Source organism: Callithrix jacchus, chromosome 4 (genome assembly GCF_049354715.1).
Source record: "Callithrix jacchus isolate 240 chromosome 4, calJac240_pri, whole genome shotgun sequence".
NCBI lineage: Eukaryota > Metazoa > Chordata > Mammalia > Primates > Cebidae > Callithrix > Callithrix jacchus.
Genome location: NC_133505.1, coordinates 38,870,832 through 38,892,226, shown reverse-complemented (window position 1 = coordinate 38,892,226; position 21,395 = coordinate 38,870,832). Strand labels below are relative to the sequence as shown.

Sequence of the window (21,395 nt, the reverse complement as noted above, 5' to 3'; positions counted from 1 at the left end):
CCCGGAACTCCCTGTGTGCACCTGCTCCCCATGGATCCAACAGGCTCACCCCTCACACCAGTCAGGTCTCTGCTCAGACACCCAGTGGTCAAGCTCTCAGGCACATCTTCATCAACAAAATATATCTCCTACCATCCTCACCACCAACAGTCTTCTAGCCCGAGCATGTTTCTCCATGACAATTATCACCAATATTACAATTGTTTCATTTGCGGTCTGTATCACTGCAACATGTTCTTTGAGGCAGCGACCTTGTCTAGTCACCACTTGGATTTCCAGCATCTAGAAGTCCAAGTACAGAGAAGGGGCTCAATAAATGGGTGAATATAATTGGCACACTGCTTTTGAGAAGCAATTAGGTAATATGTATGAAAAGGCTTAAAAATATTCTCACCCTTTGACCTAATGACTTCTATTTGAGAAATCTGTGATTTAAAAACAAAATCCAAAATATAGAAAGATCTTTAGGTATAAGGATATTAATTATTATAATAAAAAAATACAAAGGAAGAGTGGCTAGGTCCTTTGTTTGGAAATAGCCTACAGCTGGTGAAAGCAGAGGGTAAGAAGATTTTGTAATATGATATAAAAGATATTTTATTGGAAGAATGAGCACAAAATTGATCTATTCAGATCTTTTGCTCATTTTGAAATCAAATTATTTTTATTTTTATTCTGCTGTTGAGTTGTTTGAGCTCCTTATATATTCTGGTAATGGTTCCCTTGTCGGCAGACTAGTTTGCAAATATTTTCCCTCATTTTATGGGTTGCTTTTACTCTTTTGATTGTTTCTTTTGCTTTGCAGAAGCTATTTAGCTTGATGTAATTGCAATGGTCTGTTTTGGCTTTAATTGCCTGTGCTTTTGAGGTCTTACATAAAAACATTTTTCCCAGACCAATGTGCTGGAGTGTTCTCCACATTTTCTAGCAGTTACATAGCTGCAGGTCTCAGATTTCAGTCTTCCTTTCATTTTCATTTGATTTTTTAATGGTGAGAGATAGGGACCTAGTTTCATTTCCTTCTATATAATTATCCAGTTTTCACATGCTTCTATGTAATTATCCAGGAGGAATTGTTGAAGAGACTGTCTTTTCCCTATTTCATGTTTTTGGCACAACTGTTGAAGAAACGTTGGTTGTAAATGCATGCGTTTATCTCTGGGTTCTCTAGTCTGCTCCATTGGTCTATGTGTGTCTGTGTGTGTGTGTGTGTGTGTGTGTGTGTGTGTGTGTGTGTGTGCGCCACTACCATGCTGTTTTTCTTAACAGAGCTTCATAGTCAATTTTGAAGTTAGGTAGTGTGATGCCTCCAGCTTCGTTCTTTTTGCTTAGCATTGCTTTGGCTCTTTGAAGTCTTTTGTAGTTCGACATAAATTTTAGAATTTTTTTATTTCTGTGAAGTATGTCATTGGTATTCTGACAAGGATGGCATTGAATCTGTAAATTCCTTAGGGCCGTGTTGTCATTTTAAGAATATTAATTCTTCCAATACATGAGCATGGAATATGTTTCCTAATTTTGGTGTCCTTTCCTGTTTCTTTCATCAGAGTTTTACAGTTCTTTTTCTATTAATTTTCTATTTCTTTGGTTAGATTGATTCCTAGGCATTTCACATTTTTTGTAGCTATTGTAAATGAGCCTACTCTTTCGATTTCTATTTCAGATTGTACACTGTTGGCATACACAAATGCTATTGATTTTTGTATGTTGATTTTGTATCCTGCAGCTTTACAGAGTAAGTTTGCCGTTTCTAAGAGCCTTTTGGCGGATCTTTTCCTAGGTATAAAGTCATGTTGTTTGTAAACAAGGCTAACTTGACGTCTTTCCTTCCAATATGGATTCTCTTTCTTTCTTTCTCCTTCCTAATTGCTCTGGCCAGGACACCCAGTATCATGTTGAATGAGAGTGATGAAAGTAGGTATCTTTGTATTGTTATGGATCTTAGAGGAGAAGCTTTCAGCTTTCCCCCATTTAGTATTAGCTATGTGTTTGTCATATATGGCCTTTATTATTTCTAGATGTGACTCTTCTATACCTATTTGGGTGAGAACTTTTATCATATAGGAGTGTTGATTTTTTTTTTTTTGTCTGAGGTGGGAGTCTCACTTTGTTGCCCGGGCTGGAGTGCAGTGGCATGATATTGGCTTGCTGCAACTTTTGCCTCCTGGGTTCAAGTGATTCTCATGCCTCAGCCTCCTGAGTAGCTGGCATTACAGGTGTATGCCACCACATCTGGCTAATTTTTATATTTTTGGTAGAGGCAGGGCTTTGACCTGTTGGCCAGGCTGGTCTTGAACTCCTAACCTCAAGTGATCCACCCGCCTCAGCCTCTCAAAATGCTTGGATTACAGGCATGAGCCATTGTGCCAGCCTAGGAATGTTAAATCTCATCAAATGCTTTTCAGAATGTATTGAAACAATCATATCATTTTTGTTCTTGATTCTGTCAATGTGATGTATCATGTTCTTTGATTTGCATATGTTGAGCCATCTCTGCATTCCTGGGCTGAATTCCACTTGACTGTGGTGTATCATCTTTTAGATGCATTGTTGGATTTAATTTATTAGTATTTTCTTGAGGATTTTTGCATCCATGTTTATAGTGATACTGGCCTATAGCTTTCTTTCTTGTGTTCTAGTCTGGTTTGGTATCATGGTAATACTGGTCTCATACAATGAGTTCAGAAGTATTTCCTTCTCTTTAATATTTTTGAGTGTTTGAGTAAGGTTTTTAAAATCTTTGGTGAAATTTAGCAGTGAATTCATCAGGTCTCAGGCTTTTCTTTGATGGGAAACTTTTATGATGACTCTGATCTCATTACTCATGATTGGTTTGCTGGGGTTCTCTGTTTCTTCATTGTTCAATCTTGGTAGGTTGTATGTATTCAGGAATTTATCCATTCAAAATAGGCTTTCCAATTTGTTGGCACTGTTCTTAATAGCCTGTAAAGATTAACTGTATTTCTGAGGTCTCAGTTGTTATGTCTCCTTTTTTGTTTATGGCTTTATTTATTTGAGTGTTCTCTCTTTCCTCTTAGTCTAGCTAAAAGTTTGTTGATGTTGTTTATTTTTTTAAAAAAACAACTTTTTCTTTCATTGATCTGCTGTTGTCTCAATTTCCTTTATTTCTGCTCTGATCTTTATCATTTCTTTCCCTCTAGTAATTTTGGCTTTGCTTTTTTCATGCTTTTCTAGTTCCTTGAGATACATTGTTAGATTGTTTCTTTGAAGTCTCTCTATTTTTTTTTGATATAGGCATTTATTCCCATGAAATTTCCTCTTACTACTGCTTTTACCATATCCCATAGATTTGTTATGTTGTATTTCCATTTTAATTTATTTCAAGAAATAAATTTAACTTCCTCATTGACCCACTGGTCATTCAGGAGCATGTCATTTGATTTCTATGTATTTGTACAGTTTCCAAGGTTCCTTTTGTTAGTGATTTCTGGTTTTATTCCATTGTGGTCAGAAAAGACATTTTATATGATTTCTATTTTTTTGAATTTGTACATACTTGTTTTGCAGCCTAGGTTATGATCTATTCTGGAAAATCTTCCATGTGGTGATGAAAATAGTGTGTATTCTGTAGCAGTTGGGTGAAATGTTATATAATGTCAGCTAGCCCTGTTAGCTCTAGTGTGTTATTTAATTCCACCTTTTCTTTGTTATTTTTCTGTCTTGATGATCTGTTTATACCTGCGTTTGGGGTGTTAAAGTTGCATACTAGGGCCAGGCATGGTAGCTCATGCTTGCAATCACAACACTTTGGGAGGGTGAGGTGGGTGGATCACTTGAGCCCAGGAGTTTGGGAACAGCCTGGACAACATGGCAAAACTCCATCTCTACTAAAAATACAAAAATTAGCTGTGCATGGAGGCACATACCTATAGTCCCAGCTACCCAGGAGGCTGAAGTGGGTGGAATGCTTGAGTCTGAGAGGTTGAGGCTACAGTGAGCTATGATCATGCCTCTGCACTCCTGCTTGGGTGATAGAGCAAGACCCTGTCTCAAAAATAAATCAATATATAAAGTCTCCTATTATTCTTGTATTGCAGCCTATCTCTCCCTTTAGATCTATTAACATTTGCTTCATGTACCTTGGAGCTCCAGTTTTGGGTACACCAATATTTATAGTTGTTATATTCTCTTATTGAATTCACCCTTTTATCATTATATAGTGACCCTTCTTGTATTTTTATTTTTTACAATCGCTGTAGTCTATCTTATCTAATACATAGTCTTTCTGCTCTTCTTTTGGTTTCCAAATGCATGAATCATCTCTTTCCACCTCTTCGCTGTCATTCTATGCATGTCTTTATAGGTGAAGTAGATGTCTTGAAGGCAACATAGAGTTGGGTATTGTTTCTTTATCCATTCAGCGACTTCATGCCTTTACATTGGAGAGCTGAGACCCATTTAACACATTTAGTGTTATTATTGATAAGTAAGTACTTACTATTGCCATTTTATGGCTTGATTTCTGGTTGCTTTGAGACTCCTCTCTACTTTTCTTCATTTGTGCTTAAGTGATTATCTCTGGTAGTATCTTTTAATTTGTTGTCTTTTTTTTTTTTTTTAGTGAATCTGTTATAGGTTTTTTTGTTGTGGTTACCATGAGTCTCACAAAAAGCATTTTATGGATGTAACAAAGTTATTTTCAAAAGATGACTATTTATCTTAGATCACAAAGAAAAGAACAGAAATCAAGACAAAAAAATCGATCTTAAAAATATTCTACACATTAATACCATCCTCTCTGCCACATTTTGACTTTTAGTTTTCTCAATTTACATAGTTTTATATTACCTCCTAATAAGTTTATATTACCTCTTAACAGGTGGTTGTGCTATTATCATTTTTGATGTTTGTCTTTTAACCTTCATTTGTTGTGAGTGAATCGAATATCAAAAACATAGTAATAGAGTGTTCCAGTTTTTTTCATGTAATTAATTTTACCAGTGGGTTTCATATCTTTAAAAATTTTCTTTGCACATTAAGTGTTTTTTTTTACCATTTCAGATTGAAGAAAAGCCTTTACCACTTTTTGCAATATGGGCTTGGTTGTGGTGAGTTTTCTTGGCTTCTGTATGTCTGGGGAAGATTTTATCTTGCCTTCATATTTGAATGATAATTTTGCTGAATACAGTATTCTTGGATAGCAGTTTTTTATTTTGAGTACTTTGAAAATGTCATTCTACTTCCTCCTGGCCTGTATGATTTATGTTTAGAAATTGGTTGCCAGATGAATTGGAACACCTTTATATGTTTATTGCTTCTTGTATCTCACTGGTTTTAGGATTGTCTCTTTGCCCTTGACCTTTGAGAGTTTGATTATTATATGTCTTGTTGTAGTCTTATTTGGGTTGAATCTATTGGTGTTTAACATTTTCTTGTACCTGGGTTTTTTTTTTTTTTTTTTTTGAGACGGAGTTTCGCTCTTTTCACCCAGGCTACAGTGCAATGGCGCGATCTTGGCTCACTGCAACCTCCACCTCCTGGGTTCAGGCAATTCTCCTGCCTCAGCCTCCTGAGTAGCTGGGATTACAGGCATGCGCCACCGTGCCCAGCTAATTTTTTGTATTTTTAGTAGAGACGGGGTTTCACTATGTTGACCAGAATGGTCTCAATCTCTTGACCTCGTGATCCACCCGCCTTGGCCTCCCAAAGTGCTGGGAGTACAGGTGTGAGCCACTGCGCCCGGCCTACCTGGGTATTTATATTAATATCTTGTTTGAGTTTTTGAATGTTTTCTGTTATTATATTTTTGAATAAGTTTTCTACACCTTGCTCTTGCTCAACTCCCTCTTAAATACCACTAATTCTTACATTTGATCTTTTGAGAATATTTTTTATATCTTATGGGTGGTCTTCACCCCCCCCTTCTTTTTTCTTTAAAAGTAATTTATTTGACTCTGATCACAAAACACAGGTGAGGATCATGGGCATTGTCTGTAACCCCCGAGATGCCCATCTTCCCAGTCTATGCTTCTATAAATATCCTTTGTACAACAGCAAGCTCATGCTGTTCCCAAGCACGTGCACATTCTAACAGCTGCAGAGTATAGTGCATGACCAGGTGAAAGTTAGACAGACGCCCCACTCACAACTAAGGCCCCTCCAATTAGTCTTCCAGATCCTTTTGCTAATAGTAACTGGTTGCTGTTCCTATTGCTCATAGATAAATGACACCTGCACAATTCTGGGTGCTTTCAAGCAACCTCGGCAGGCAGTGACTAGACCCTTTCCTTGCTCCGAGCTTCTTATGTCCCAGGCTGCCTGTGGCAACCGGACTGCTGTTGCCCTGGGGTCCCGCACACTCCAGGGTGACGATGGAGGAAAGCAGGCCAGGCCAAGCATGAGGAATTAACAGTCTTTATTGGGCTCAGACCAGGAGTCCATGGGTCTTGAGGACCTCTGTGTATTTGTCAATTTTTTTCTCCACGTTCTTCTCGGTTTGTTTCCGTAGCCTCATGAGCTGTTTCTTCTTTCGGTACTGGATCTTGGCTTTCTCCTTCCTCTTCTCCTCCAGGGTGGTTGTCACTTCCTGGTGCTTCCAGCCAACCTTGTGAGCCAGGCGCCCCAGATAGGCAAATTTCCTTGAAGGTTTCAGACGCACGACCTTGAGGGCCGCAGGAACCACCATCCGCTTTTTCTTGTCGTATGGGGCGGTGAGATGCCGTCAAACACCCTGAGGAGGTCCAAGGCGGCCTGGCCTCGCTTGGTCTTGTGGGGCAGCATGCCTTGCACGGTCCACCAGAAGATGTGGCTGGGGGCCCGGAAGTGGTAGAGGCCTCGGGAAGGGTTGGTGTTCATCCGCTTGTGGAGGAAAGCCAGGTACTTCAACTTGTTTCTGTAGAAATTGCCAGAAATACTGACAGCCTCGCAGCGAACGACCACCACCTTCCCGCCGAGCAGTACCTGCTTAGCCACGATGGCTGCCAGGCGGCCCAGGAGATGGCCTTGACCATCGAGCACCAAGACCTGCACCTCCGCCATCTTCAGGAACTGCCTGGGAAGCCCCCCCCCCCCCGCTTTTTTTTTAATGTTCACTGATGGTGTATCTTTAAACAGCCAGCCTTTGATCTCACTGATTCCTTTCTCTAATTGTTTCTTGCATTTATCATTCATTTCCAAGATATCAATCTGATTTTTAAATTATTACAATCTTTGTGTGAAATTTTTGATAAACTTCTGAATTGCTTTTCTTTGTTATCTTGTAGGTCACTGAGTTTCCTTAAAATTGCGATTTTGAAATCTTGGACAGAGAGTTCACAAATCACTATCCTATTAGAGTCAGTAACTGAATTTTTCCTTTGTCCTTTTTGGGAGGTCATACTTTCCTGTTTGCTGTTGTTTACTATGAGTATGTGTCTTTGCATTGAATGATTAGTTATTTATTCCAGTTTTCTCTGTCTGGCTTGTTTTGATTTGTATGGAATATATTTTCTTGGTGAATCTTCACTGCTAGGTCACTGCCTCCTTTTTGTCTCTAGGAGACACCTCAAGCTAGGTTCACCTGGGATCTAGTACATGATCAGAGTGCTGCCTGTCCTATACTGGGGAAATCCCAAAGGGATTATCTTCCCAGTGTGGAAAGGCTGGCTAGGCGGTAGTACCCAGGGGACCTACAGCATGGTGGAATTGAACAGCCACTCTGACTTGGCATCTCTGTTCACTAGGTTACAGAGATCCTGGGGTTGGGGATAATAAACATGTCTCCTGTTTGTTTCTGCCTGTCCTGAGAATATGTCTCCCTTCAGGCAATTACTATGCTACCTGTGGGTTAAGGGAAGGACAGGCTTCCTGCTAGGGAACCCAAGAAGGTAGGGAAGCTCACCTCAATTCTACTTTTTCCAGTACAGAAACCGTGAGTTGAAGAGAAAATTTCCATGTAATTGGTGCTCAGAAGAATTGGGGGTGGAGCACTGCGGGTGTGGAGGTACAATTCTACCATCTGCTCAGTCTTTTTCTACCTCTCTGTGGTCCTAGGAACTGTTTTACCCTGATATTTGAGTTCTGAGTTGTTACTGGTATAGATCTTGGCACTGTATATATGTTTTTGTTTTTTGTGTGGGGAGAGAAGCCAGCTTGCCCAATGCCACCATTTCAGTACCATTTGAACTCAAATTACACATTTTTTCATGCTTATAATTTTAAAATGTTAACTTTAATAATAAAAATAAGCAGTAAAAAATGCTAGTAAACTGAATCCAATGGCACATTAAAAAGATAATATGTAGCCGGGCGCAGTGCCTCACGCCTGTAATCCCAGCACTTTGGGAGGCCGAGGCGGGTAGATCACGAGGTCAAGAGATCGAGACCATCCTGGTCAACGTGGTGAAACCCCGTCTCTATTAAAGAAACAAAAAATTAGCTGGGCATGGTGGCGTGTGCCTGTAATCCCAGCTACTCAGGAGGCTGAGGCAGGAGAATTGCCTGAACCCAGGAGGCGGAGGTTGCAGTGAGCCAAGATCACGCCATTGCACTCCAGCCTGGGTAACAAGAGCGAAACTCCGTCTCAAAAAAAAAAAAAGAAAGATAATATGCCATGACAAGTGGGATTTAACCCAGGGAATGCAACTGGTTCAGCATACATGATATATCACGTCGACAGAATAAAGGACAAAACCATACGATCATCTCAATAGATGCAGAAAAAAATCCGATAAAATGTAGCATACTTTCCGTTACAGTTTGGATATTTGTTTTTTCCAAAATCTCATGTTGAAATGTGATCCCCAGTGTTGGAGGTGGGGCCTGGTGGAAGACTTTTGGGTCATGGAGGCAGATCCATCATGTATGGCTTAGTGTTGTCCTCGAAATAATAAATGAGTTCTCCCTTTATTTGTTCCTGTGAGAGCCAATTCTTAAAAAGAAACTGGCACTGCCTCCTCTGTCTCCTGCTCCCTCTCTTGCCGTGTGCTGTACTTGCTTCACTTTTATATTCTGCCATGAATAAGAGCTTTCTGAGGCCTCACCAGAAGCTGAGCAGATCCCACACACAACCATGATTTATGCAAAATTATAAGCCAAATAAGCATCTTTTCTTTATAAATTACCCAGTTTCAGGCATTACATTATAGCAATTCAAAACATACTAACACACCTTCATAATAAAAACTCTCAACCAACTAGGCATAGAAGAAACATACCTCAAAGTAATAAAGGCCACGTATGACAAACACACAGCTAAGATCGTACTAAATGGGGAAAAGCTGAAAGCTCCTCCTCGAAGATCTGGAACAGACAAGGATATCTACTTTCATCACTTTTATTCAACATAATACATAAGCTGGAGGCTTGGCCCAAGCAATTAGGCAAGAGAAAGAAATAAAAGACATTTATAGAGGAAAGGAAGAAGTCACGTTAGCCTTGTTCACAGATGACAAAATCTTATACCTAGAAAAACCTAAACGCCTTACCAAAACACTCTTAGATAAACTAATTCAGTAAAGTTGCAGCATACAAAATCAAATTAAAGAGAACATTAAAAAAGGAGACATATTCTATGCTCATGGACTGGAAGAATTAATATTGTTTCAATGACAACACTGCCCTAAGAAATTTGCTGATCCGATCTATAAGAAATACACGGGGGAGGAGGGGACTCAAGATGGCGCTGTGAGAACAACCCAGGATTGGAGCCCACGTTGAATCTGCAAACGGTGAGTCAGTGCTGCATTTCCAGACTGATCTTTGTTGCCCACAGAACGGGGAAACTCCCAAGTATAAAAAGACACGGGACGCCAGGCAGTAGGTCTGCCTGGCGAAGCCGGCAGCCGGGGCGGCGGCGGCCGGCCCTACCCAGCAATCCCCACAGGGCGCGCTTGTCCGGGTGCCTTGTTGAACCGGCAGCCTGAGACTTGAGAGGGCTGGACTTGAGACTGAACGAGGCTTGCACAGTAGCCCAGCCCAGGGGATTGCAGGGACAGATCGTTTGGGATACCCAGTGGGACGAACAAAACCGCGATTTCAAACTATCCTGGGCAGACGGTCCGAGACGCTCTGTGGGGGAGGGGCGTCCACCACTACGGAGGCAACCTGCCCCAACTGAGATACACGCCCACTGCTGACGCAGCCAGCCGTTGCCGAGGCAACCCGTCCCTACTGAGATACACGCCCACTGCTGACGCAGCCTGCCGTTGCTGAGGCAACACGCTACAACGAAGAGACTCCGCCGCAGGGCGTGGCGGAGACCACAGCAGAGCCGGCAGGAACAGCGCGAATCACACAACAGCAGGGCGGAGCCTTGGCAGCCAAACAGTGGCTAGTCTGCCTTCTAGCTGGGCAGGACACCTGATCGGACATCCAAAAATAAAGCCCAAACCCCTCAACACAGAGCATTTGAGAAAAAAAAAAAAGGGTTGTTTAATGAGCTGTGTTGCAGCAGAATCAAACATAGCAGCCTAACAGCCCTGAATGAACAACAGAGTACACAGCTCAGCAATTAAACCCCTATAAAGTACAAACTGTCTCCTCAAGCAGCTCCCTGACCCCTCTATATCCAAAAGACTGTCATTAGGCAGGCATCATCCTGGGACAAAGAGAGCAGAAAAAGAAACTGGTAGCATCCCTCGCTGTGCCACAGCTACTAAAGGTGCACCCCAGACAAGCAGGGTCTGGAGCGGACCTCAACAGTCGTACAGTGAAGGGGCTAGACTGGTAGAAGGAAAACCAAGCAACAGAAATACTTCATCATCAACATTCTGGGTGTCCACTCAGAGACCCAAACGAAAAGTCAGCAACTACGCAGACGACCAGCGGACAAATCCACAAAGATGGGAAGAAACCAGCGCAAAAAGGAGAAAAACACCCGAAACCAGAACACATCGCCTCCTAGAAAGGACCAAAACTCCTCACCAGCAAGGGAACAAAGCTGGACGGAGAATGACTGTGACGAAATGACGGAATTAGACTTCAGAAGATGGATAATGAGAAACTTCTGTGAGCTAAAAGATCATGTATTAAATCAATGCAAAGAAACTAAGAACCTTGAAAAAAGATTTGAAAAAAGATTCGAGGAAATGATAACAAGAATGGATACCTTAGAGAGGAATATGAATGAATTAAAGGAGCTGAAAAACACAATACGAGAACTTCGCGAAGCAAACGCAAGTTTCAATAGCCGAATTGACCAAGCAGAAGAAAGAATATCTGAAGTCGAAGACCAACTCAATGAAATAAAACGAGAAACCAAGATCAGAGAAAAAAGCGCAAAAAGGAATGAACAAAGTCTCCAAGAAATGTGGGACTATGTGAAAAGACCTAACCTACGTTTGATAGGTGTACCAGAAGGGGACGAAGAGAATGAATCCCAGCTGGAAAATACTCTTCAGGACATCATCCAGGAAAATTTCCCCCACCTAGCAAGACAAGCCAACACTCAATTGCAGGAAATACAGAGAACACCACAAAGATATTCTGCAAGAAGAGCAACCCCAAGGCACATAATCGTCAGATTCAACAGGGTTGAAATAAAGGAGAGAATACTAAGGGCAGCCAGAGAGAAAGGTCGGGTCACCCACAAAGGGAAGCCCATCAGACTCACAGCAGATCTCTCGGCAGAAACACTACAAGCCAGAAGAGAGTGGGGGCCAATATTCAACATTCTTAAAGAAAAGAACTTTCAACCCAGAATTTCATATCCAGCCAAACTGAGCTTCAGAAGTGAAGGAAGAATAAAATCCTTTGTGAACAAGCAAGTACTCAGAGATTTTGTCACCACCAGGCCTGCTTTACAAGAGCTCCTAAAAGAGGCACTACACATAGAAAGGATCAATCAGTACCAGCCATTCCAAAATCACACTGAATGCTAAAGAGCTTCAACATAATGAAGAATCTACAACAACTAACAGGCAAAACAGCCACTTAGCATCAAAATGGCAGTATCAAATTCACACATAACAATATTAACCCTAAATGTAAATGGACTAAATGCACCAATCAAAAGACACAGACTGGCAAATTGGATAAAAATCCAAAACCCATCAGTGTGCTGTATCCAGGAAACCCATCTCACATGCAAGGATACACAAAGGCTCAAAATAAAGGGATGGAGGAAGATTTACCAAGCTAATGGAAAGCAAAAAAAAGCAGGAGTTGCAATTCTCATCTCTGATAAAATAGACTTTAAAGCAACAAAGATCAAAAGAGACAAAGAAGGCCATTACATAATGGTAAAAGGATCGATACAACAAGAAGAGCTAACGATCCTAAACATATATGGACCCAACACAGGAGCACCCAGATACATAAGGCAAGTTCTTAATGACTTACAGAAGGACTTAGACTCCCACACAATAATAGTGGGAGACTTTAACACTCCACTGTCAATACTAGACAGATCAACCAGACAGAAAATCAACAAGGATACCCAGGGCTTGAACTCAGACCTGGAGCAAGCAAACCTGGTGGACATTTACAGAACTCTCCACCCCAAATCCACAGAATACACATTCTTCTCAGCACCACATCACACCTACTCTAAAATTGACCACATAATTGGAAGTAAAGCACTGCTCAACAAATGCAAAACAACTGAAATCATAACAAACAGCCTCTCAGACCATAGTGCAATCAAGTTAGAACTCAGAATTCAGAAACCGACCCAGAACCGCACAGCTTCATGGAAACTGAACAACTGGCTCTTGAATGTTGACTGGGTAAACAACGAAATGAAGGCAGAAATAAAGAAGTTCTTCGAAACCAATGAGAACGAAGACACAACGTGCCAGAACCTCTGGGACACATTTAAAGCAGTCTCTAGAGGAAAGTATATAGCAATAAGTGCCCATATGAGGAGAATGGAGAGATCCAAAATTGACACCCTATCGTCAAAATTGAAAGAGCTAGAGGAGCAAGATCAAAAAAACTCAAAACCCAGCAGAAGACAAGAAATTACTAAGATCAGAGCTGAGCTGAAGGAGATTGAGACACGAAAAACCCTTCAAAAAATCAATAAATCCAAGAGCTGGTTTTTTGAAAAGATCAACAAAATAGACAGACCACTAGCCAGATTGATTAAAAAGAAAAGAGAGAACAACCAAATAGATGCAATAAAAAATGATAAAGGGGAAATCACCACAGATTCCACAGAAATTCAAACCATCATCAGAGAATATTACAAACAACTCTATGCACATAAACTAGTAAACCTGGAAGAAATGGATAAATTCCTGGACTCCTGTGTCCTCCCAAGCCTAAACCAGGAGGAAGCCGAAACTATGAGTAGACCAATAACAAGGTCTGAAGTTGAGGCAGCAATTAAGAGCCTACCTCACAAAAAAAGCCCAGGTCCAGACAGGTTCACAGCCGAATTCTACCAGACACACAAGGAGGAGCTGGTACCATTCCTTCTAAAACTATTTCAAACAATCCAAAAAGAGGGAATCCTTCCCAAATCATTTTAGGAGACCAACATCATCCTGATACCAAAACCCGGCAGAGACCCAACGAGAAAAGAAAACTTCAGGCCAATATCCATGATGAACATAGATGCAAAAATCTTCAATAAAATATTGGCAAGCCGATTGCAACAGCAAATCAAAAAACTTATTCATCATGATCAAGTAGGATTCATCCCAGGGATGCAAGGCTGGTTCAACATACGCAAGTCTATCAACGTAATTCACCACATAAACAGAACCAAAAACAAAAACCACATGATTATCTCAATTGACGCAGAGAAGGCATTTGACAAAATTCAACAGCCCTTTATGCTAAAAACCCTCAATAAACTCGGTATCGATGGAACGTATCTCAAAGTAATAAAAGCTATTTATGACAAACCAACAGCCAATATCATACTGAATGGGCAAAAACTGGAAGCATTCCCTTTGAAATCTGGTACTAGACAAGGATGCCCTCTCTCACCACTCCTATTCAATATAGTACTGGAAGTTCTAGCCAGAGCAATCAGGCAAGAAAAAGAAATAAAGGGTATTCAAATAGGAAAGGTGGAAGCCAAATTGTCTCTATTTGCAGACGACATGATAGTATACCTAGAAGACCCCATCGCCTCAGCCCAAAAACTCCTGAAACTGATAAACAACTTCAGCAAAGTCTCAGGATATAAAATCAATGTGCAAAAATCACAAGCATTCGTCTACACCAATAACAGACTTAAAGAAAGCCAAATCAAGAGCGAACTGCCATTCGCAATTGCTACAAAAAGAATAAAATACCTTGGAATACAACTCACAAGGAACGTAAGGGACCTCTTCAAGGAGAACTACAAACCACTGCTCAACGAAATCAGAGAGGACACAAACAGATGGAGAAACATTCCATGTTCATGGTTAGGAAGAATTAATATCGTGAAAATGGCTATACTGCCCAAAGTAATTTACAGAATCAACGCTATCCCCATCAAGCTACCATTGACTTTCTTCACAGAACTGGAAAAAACCACCATGAACTTCATATGGAACCAAAAGAGAGCCCGCATAGCCAAGTCAATTCTAAGCAAAAAGAACACAGCGGGGGGCATCACACTACCGGATTTCAAACTATACTACAAGGCTACAGTAATCAAAACAGCATGGTACTGGTACCAAAACAGAGATATAAACCAATGGAACAAAACAGAGGCACCGGAGGCAACACAACATACATACAACTATACAATCTTTGATAAACCTGACAAAAACAAGCAATGGGGCGAGGATTCCATGTTTAACAAATGGTGTTGGGAAAACTGGCTAGCCATGTGCAGAAAGCAGAAACTGGACCCCTTCCTGACACCTTACACTAAAATTAACTCCATATGGATTAAAGACTTAAATATAAGACCTGGCACCATAAAAACCCTAGAAGGAAATCTAGGCAAAACTATCCAGGACATAGGAGTAGGCAAGGACTTCATGAAAAAAACACCAAGAGCATTGGCAACAAAAGCCAAAATAGACAAATGGGACCTAATCAAACTCCACAGCTTCTGCACGGCAAAAGAAACAGTCACTAGAGTGGATCGGCAACCAACAGAATGGGAAAAAATTTTCGCAGTCTACCCATCTGACAAAGGGCTGATATCCAGAATTTACAAACAACTCAAGCAGATTTACAGGAAAAAAACAAACAAGCCCATTCAAAAGTGGGCAAAGGATATGAACAGATACTTTACGAAAGAAGACATATATGAGGCCAACAATCATATGAAAAAATGCTCATCGTCACTGGTCATCAGAGAGATGCAAATCAAAACCACATTGAGATACCATCTCACACCAGTTAGAATGGCGATCATTAAAAAATCTGGAGACAACAGATGCTGGAGAGGATGTGGAGAAAAAGGAACACTTTTACACTGTTGGTGGGAGTGTAAATTAGTTCAACCATTGTGGAAGACAGTGTGGCGATTCCTCAAGGCCTTAGAAATAGAAATTCCATTTGACCCAGCAATCCCATTACTGGGTATATATCCAAAAGACTATAAATCGTTCTACTATAAGGACACATGTACACGAATGTTCATTGCAGCACTGTTTACAATAGCAAAGACCTGGAATCAACCCAAATGCCCATTGATAATAGACTGGATTGGAAAAATGTGGCACATATACACCATGGAATATTATGCAGCAATCAGAAATGATGAGTTCGTGTCGTTTGTAGGGACATGGATGAATCTGGAAAACATCATCCTCAGCAAACTGACACAAGAACAGAAAATGAAACACCGCATATTCTCACTCATAGGTGGGTGATGAAAAATGAGAACACATGGACACAGAAAGGGGAGTACTAAACACTGGGGTCTATTGGGGGGAAAAGGGGAGGGCCAGTGGGAGGGGGAGGTGGGGAGGGATAGCCTGGGGAGAAATGCCAAATGTGGGTGAAGGGGAGAAGAAAAGCAAAGCACACTGCCATGTGTGTACCTACGCAACTGTCTTGCATGCTCTGCTCATGTACCCCAAAACCTATAATCCAATAAAAAATTAAAAAAAAAAAAAAAAAAAAAAGAAATTTGCTGATCCAATGTAATCCCTATCAAAATACCAATGAAGTTCTTCACAACAATAGAAAAAAATTCTAAAGTCTATGTGGAACCACAAGAGACCTTGAAGAGCCAAAAGAATGCTAAGCAAAGAAAACAAAGCTGGAGGCATCACACTTCTTCACCTCAATATTTACTACAAAGCTATAGTAACCAAAACAGCATGGCACTGGTATATAAAACAGACATATAGACCAATGGAACAGAACAGACAACCCAGAAGTAAATCCACACATTTACAGCCAACTGATTTTTGACAAAGGCTTCAAGAATATCCAATGGAGAAAGGACAATCTTTCAATAAATGGTGCTGGGAAAACTGAATAACCACATGAAGGAGAATGAAGCTACACCCATATCTCTCATCATGTAAAAAGAACCAAATCAAGATGGATTAAAGACTTAATTCTAAAACCTGAAACTATGAACCTACTAGAAGAAAGCAATGGATAAAAATCTCCAGGACATTGGTTTGGGCAAAGATTTTTTATGTACGACCCCAAAGAACAGGTGCAAAAGCAAAAATAGACAAAGGAGGCTATATTAAACTAAAAAGCTTCTGCATAGCAAGGAAGACAACCAACAGCATGAAGAGACAACCTGTTGAATGGGAGAAATTATTTGCAAACTAGCCATTCAAAAACAGACACATATCCAGACATACACAGCACTCAAACAACTTAACAAAATAATTTTTTTTTTAAGACAGAGTCTTGCTCTCTTGCCAGGCTGGAGTGCAGTGGCACAATATTGTCTCCCTGCAACCTCTGCCTCCTGGGTTCTAGTGATCCCCATGCCTTAGTCTCCCAAGTAGCTGGGATTACAGGTACATGCTAGTTTTTGTATTTTTAGTAGAGATGAGGTTTCACCATGTTGGCTAGGGGTCTCGATTTCCTGACATCATGATCCACCCACCTTGGCCTCCCAAAGTTCTAGGATTACAGACATGAGCCACTGTAATACTAATCCCATTAAAGGGAGGGCAGAGGATCTGAATAGATATTTGTCAGTAGAAGACATATAAATGGCTAAGAGATACATAAAATATGCTCAAGATCATTAAACATCAGGGAAATACAAATCAAAACCACAATTGAGATATGCTCTTATCACAGAATAGTTATTATCAAGAAGACAAAAAAAAAAAAGATGCTGGAAGAGATGTGGAGAAAAGGAAACTCATATGTGCTCCTAGTGGGAATGTAAATTGTGCCATCATTATGGAAAACAATATGGAGATTCCTCAAACCTAAAAGTAGGACTACCTTATGATTCAGCAATTCCATTGCTGGGTATTTATCCAAAGAAAAGGAAATTATCATCAAAGGGGTTACTATATCTTCATGTTTATTGCAGCTCCATTCACAATAACGAAGATGGAATCAGCCCAAGTGTTCATCAGCAGATGAATAGTAAAGAAAATGTGTTATGTATACACAGCGGAAAGCTATGCAGCCTTAAACATGAAATCCTGGCATTCTGCAACATGGACGGAAGTGAAGGTCAGTATGCTAAGTGAAATAGACCAGGCAAAGAAAGACAAATATTACATATTCTCACTCATATGTGAGAACTGAAAAAAGAGTTTATCTTATGGAGGTAGAAAGTAGAATAAATAGTTACCAGAGGCTTGAAAGGGTGTGTGTGGGGGCCGGGAGGTAAAACGAGCTAGCCTAATGGGTACAAACGTACAGTTAAATAGAAGGAATAAATTCTAACTTTTGACAGCACAGCAGGCTGGCTATAGTTAACAACAACGTATTATGTATTTCACAATAGCTAGAAGAGTGGATTTGAAATTTACCCAACACAAAGAAATAAATGCTCGAGGTGATGAATATTCTAAATATCCTCACTTGATCATTATACATTCTACACATGCATTAAAATATTATGTATACCCCCCAAATGTACAAATATTATGTGCCAGTAATTTTTTAAAAAACCAACAAGTTCAATACAATAAGAGATATTTTAAAATGATACAAAAATTATTGGCAAATATTTCCTTTTTATTAACATCAATTTTTTTCTCCTATAAGTATAAAGAGAATAATACATAGCATCAGAAGTGGTTGGTTTTCTGAGAGAGAATCCTTTTCCCAGTTAAAAAGACAGAATCAGAATCACCAGGGTAAATAGGACTTTGGAGAACTACATAGCACTGATCTTGCTGTCCTGGGGCAGCCAGACTCAGAGAGGGCTCCCCTTCCAGGGAAAACTAAACTTTGGCTCTCCTTTTTGGAGGTGTTCTTACTGCAAGACCAACATGGCAGAATATCAGCAGAGTCCAGACAAACGGTCGTATTCTCTTCTATTTCTTACAATATGCACTGCCAAGGATGGTGCAGACTGTTATGGGCTAAACTGTGTCCCTCTACCCATACATTGAGGTCCTATGGTGACAAGATAGAGGGAGAAGACGGCCATCTATAAGCCAAAGAGAGAGGCCTCAGAAGCAATCAGTACTGTAATACATTGATCTTGGACCTGTATCCTCCAGAACTGGGAGATAATACATTTCTATTGTTTGGCTTGCCCAGTCTGTGCCACTTTATTATGGAAGTTTTAGCAAATTAAAACAGAGATATCACCTTTTCTACCCTGCCCAGTATATGAAAATGAGATTTTTCAAGAGTATGAATTATGTAGGATTCCAAAGCATAGAATGGAGAGATTGAAAATTGACAGCATCAGATGATGTAGAGTTTGGGTAGATGTAGGCTGGTTTCCAAGCCTCCGTGGGTCCCATGGTCACCACGCAAAAGTGGAGATGTTCTCATTCCTTTTCATTTTCACTCAGAGCAAAACGTGTGGGTCCAAACTGGTATATTATCAGAAGACATATTTAACTGATTTGAGATATTGAGGGAGAGATTCTTGCTGTACTTTTACAGAAAGACGAATGACAATTATCATCACTAAGGGACTGTTAGGCAGGGCGTTGCTGGTATTGTTTTCCTCCTGCCTTAAGGTGCATGTTCCTAAAAAGTCCAGTCTATCAGTAAATGGCATCACTTAAATTTTTCTCTTGTTTGTTGACCCATTGGTCTTCACTTTATCTCAGTAAGGTTACCAGAATGTTTGTGTTTATCCAGGATTCACAGATGAATTTAAAAGTCCCTAGTAGCAGAGAGCCTCGCCTGAGGTCACACAGCAACTGAGTGTGGTGAAGCAATGATAGGCACATGGCAGCCTGGTCCATACTCCAGTTCTCTAGGTGCCATGAGAATAGCAGCCTTTGATTCATTTTCCATTTAAAAAAAAATCTGAATGAGTGAAGGAAAATGCATGTGGACAACAAAGTGCCAGAGACCTAAGTTGTTTCCTTAAACCTACAGGGTTGGAGCATGGAGAGAGACAGGCTGCCACTGATTCTCTGAATTCCAGCGTCCATTGCCAGTCACCCAGCTGAAAGCAGGAAGAAACTTTCTTTTCTGCACTTGGAACAATAGGATAAATATGTCCGAGAGTCCCACATCTACCACGGAAAAGACAAAGGTCCCTTTCATTCCTTGAATCGTGCCCATTTTTCTAATTACATGTGTTTTCCTGCAACACGTAACTATATCTCCTCCCTTCAAACACCAATTATCACAGTACAAACAACAACAGCACAAAGGAGTTACTGCTGAGCCTGAAACTCTGATGGAAGCTCTGAGTTGAGACTTTGTTTTATGCTTAGGTATTTGGGAGTCATTGCAGAGTTTTGCCTGACTCCACCATGACTCAGTTTGATCAAGGTCTATATGCTACGGGACCTCTCTAGTTCCTCATCAGAAATTACAGTGAATGCCATGTCCAGCTCCTGGGGTGCCTGATGACAATGAGCGGCAGCTCCTCTTAAATTTTATTCTGCTTGTCGGGCAGCACTTTGAGGGTAACCAAGGCCTCATAGACTTCATTACTGCTGGGCCACATGGCCCAAGGCTCCTGGACACAATGAATCCATGGTCTTGGATTCACCTCTGACGTTTAATGACATTTGCTTTCGGGCTTTCACAAGTGGTCTTTGGTTGAGATGGAAGGAAAAGATGCAGGGTCGCAAAACTTCTCACTGCCCAGGGACCACCCCCCCCACTTTCACTCAGCGACTACATGGCCATTTCACGAAATTCCTGAGAACATGGCCAACAGAAACAACAACACAGGGAAGTGCCTTACCCAGAGTTCCATGGAAGGCTGGCTGGAGCCCTTTCGACCACTTACCTAAGCCTGTTGGGATTTCTCTAGCATGAAATGCTCCAGAGGCAGTCATACCATAAGCTTGAATTCTCCAACCCATTGAGTGGAAAGGTCGTAGCCCTGGCTAAATGAGCACTGAATTCTAGAAAGACCAAAGGACCCTCTAAGTTCTGAATCCTGAGTCCTGAATCCTGGAAGTTGGCTTCTGGCCAGGAAGCAGGTGTCACTGACTCTGATCCACAAAAGCAGCCCACGGCTCAAGTTGCTCTCCTGGCAAATCTTCACTGCTTTGTTAGCCCATCCATTTTCTCAACCAGATTTTACAAATAAGTATGTTTTCCTCCTTTTCTCATTGTACTCACTGGAAGGAATGGTCTAAATAACCTAATCAGCAATTCCAGGAAACCAAGACACCGTGTATATACAATCTTTTTTTGAGACAGAATCTCACTCTTGTTACCCAAGCTGTAGTGCAATGGCACGATCTTGGTTCACTACAACCTCCATCTCCTGGGTTCAAGCGACTCTCCTGCCTCAGCCTCCCGAGTATCTGGGATTACAGGTACATGCCACCAGCTAATTTTTTGTATTTTTAGTGGAGATGGAGTTTCACTATGTTGGCCTGGCTGGTTGCGAACTCCTGACCTCAGGCAATCCACCCACCTCGGCCTCCCAAAGAGATGGGACTACAGGCATGAGCCATCGTGCCCAGCCACATGTATATACAATCTTATATGTAAATGTTGCATACGAGAAAGAAAATGCAGACGTACCAGTAGTGGCCACCTAGGCAATGTAACATAGAGGTAATAAAAATAAATAGTTGGGTAGCATCTATCTGTGCCATGATTAAAATACATATCAATAAATTATAACTTCTAAGAGAATAATCTCTAAATTATAACTTGTAAGGTAATAATCTCTACGCAATATATGACTATGATGCTGATAGACAAACCTTGGAGAACCGTCTGAAGACACTTCTCATCACCTTCACCTCATGAGCAGATAGTGTGAAATGAGAAGCAGAGATGTGAAATGTGTGGCAAGCCTCTCTGCAAAGCAGTAGAGTAACATTCTACATGAGCAAATCAAAGCAATCTCCTCACAAATGACACTGGATGTATGGTTTGGGATGTGTGTCCTTAACTATAATGGAGTCAATGCTTTAAGTAGGTCATCTTTTTACATGAACAGGATTCTAAATGACTTA

General features: G+C 40.8%; 1 long non-coding RNA gene and 1 pseudogene across 1 annotated transcript in view; one reads left to right on the top strand and one right to left on the bottom strand.

Moving 5' to 3' along the window:
* LOC108591138 (uncharacterized) overlaps window positions 1-21,062 on the top strand; it is a 28,678-nt gene extending 7,616 nt beyond the window's left edge. Inside the window, exons 2-3 of the long non-coding RNA XR_013534012.1 lie at window positions 17,354-17,499; window positions 19,339-21,062. This is a non-coding gene — a long non-coding RNA (uncharacterized LOC108591138). The remainder of the gene's footprint in view (window positions 1-17,353; window positions 17,500-19,338) is intronic.
* LOC128931946 (large ribosomal subunit protein uL13 pseudogene) lies at window positions 6,337-7,001 on the bottom strand (annotated as a pseudogene).
* Window positions 21,063-21,395: the final 333 nt, after the last annotated feature.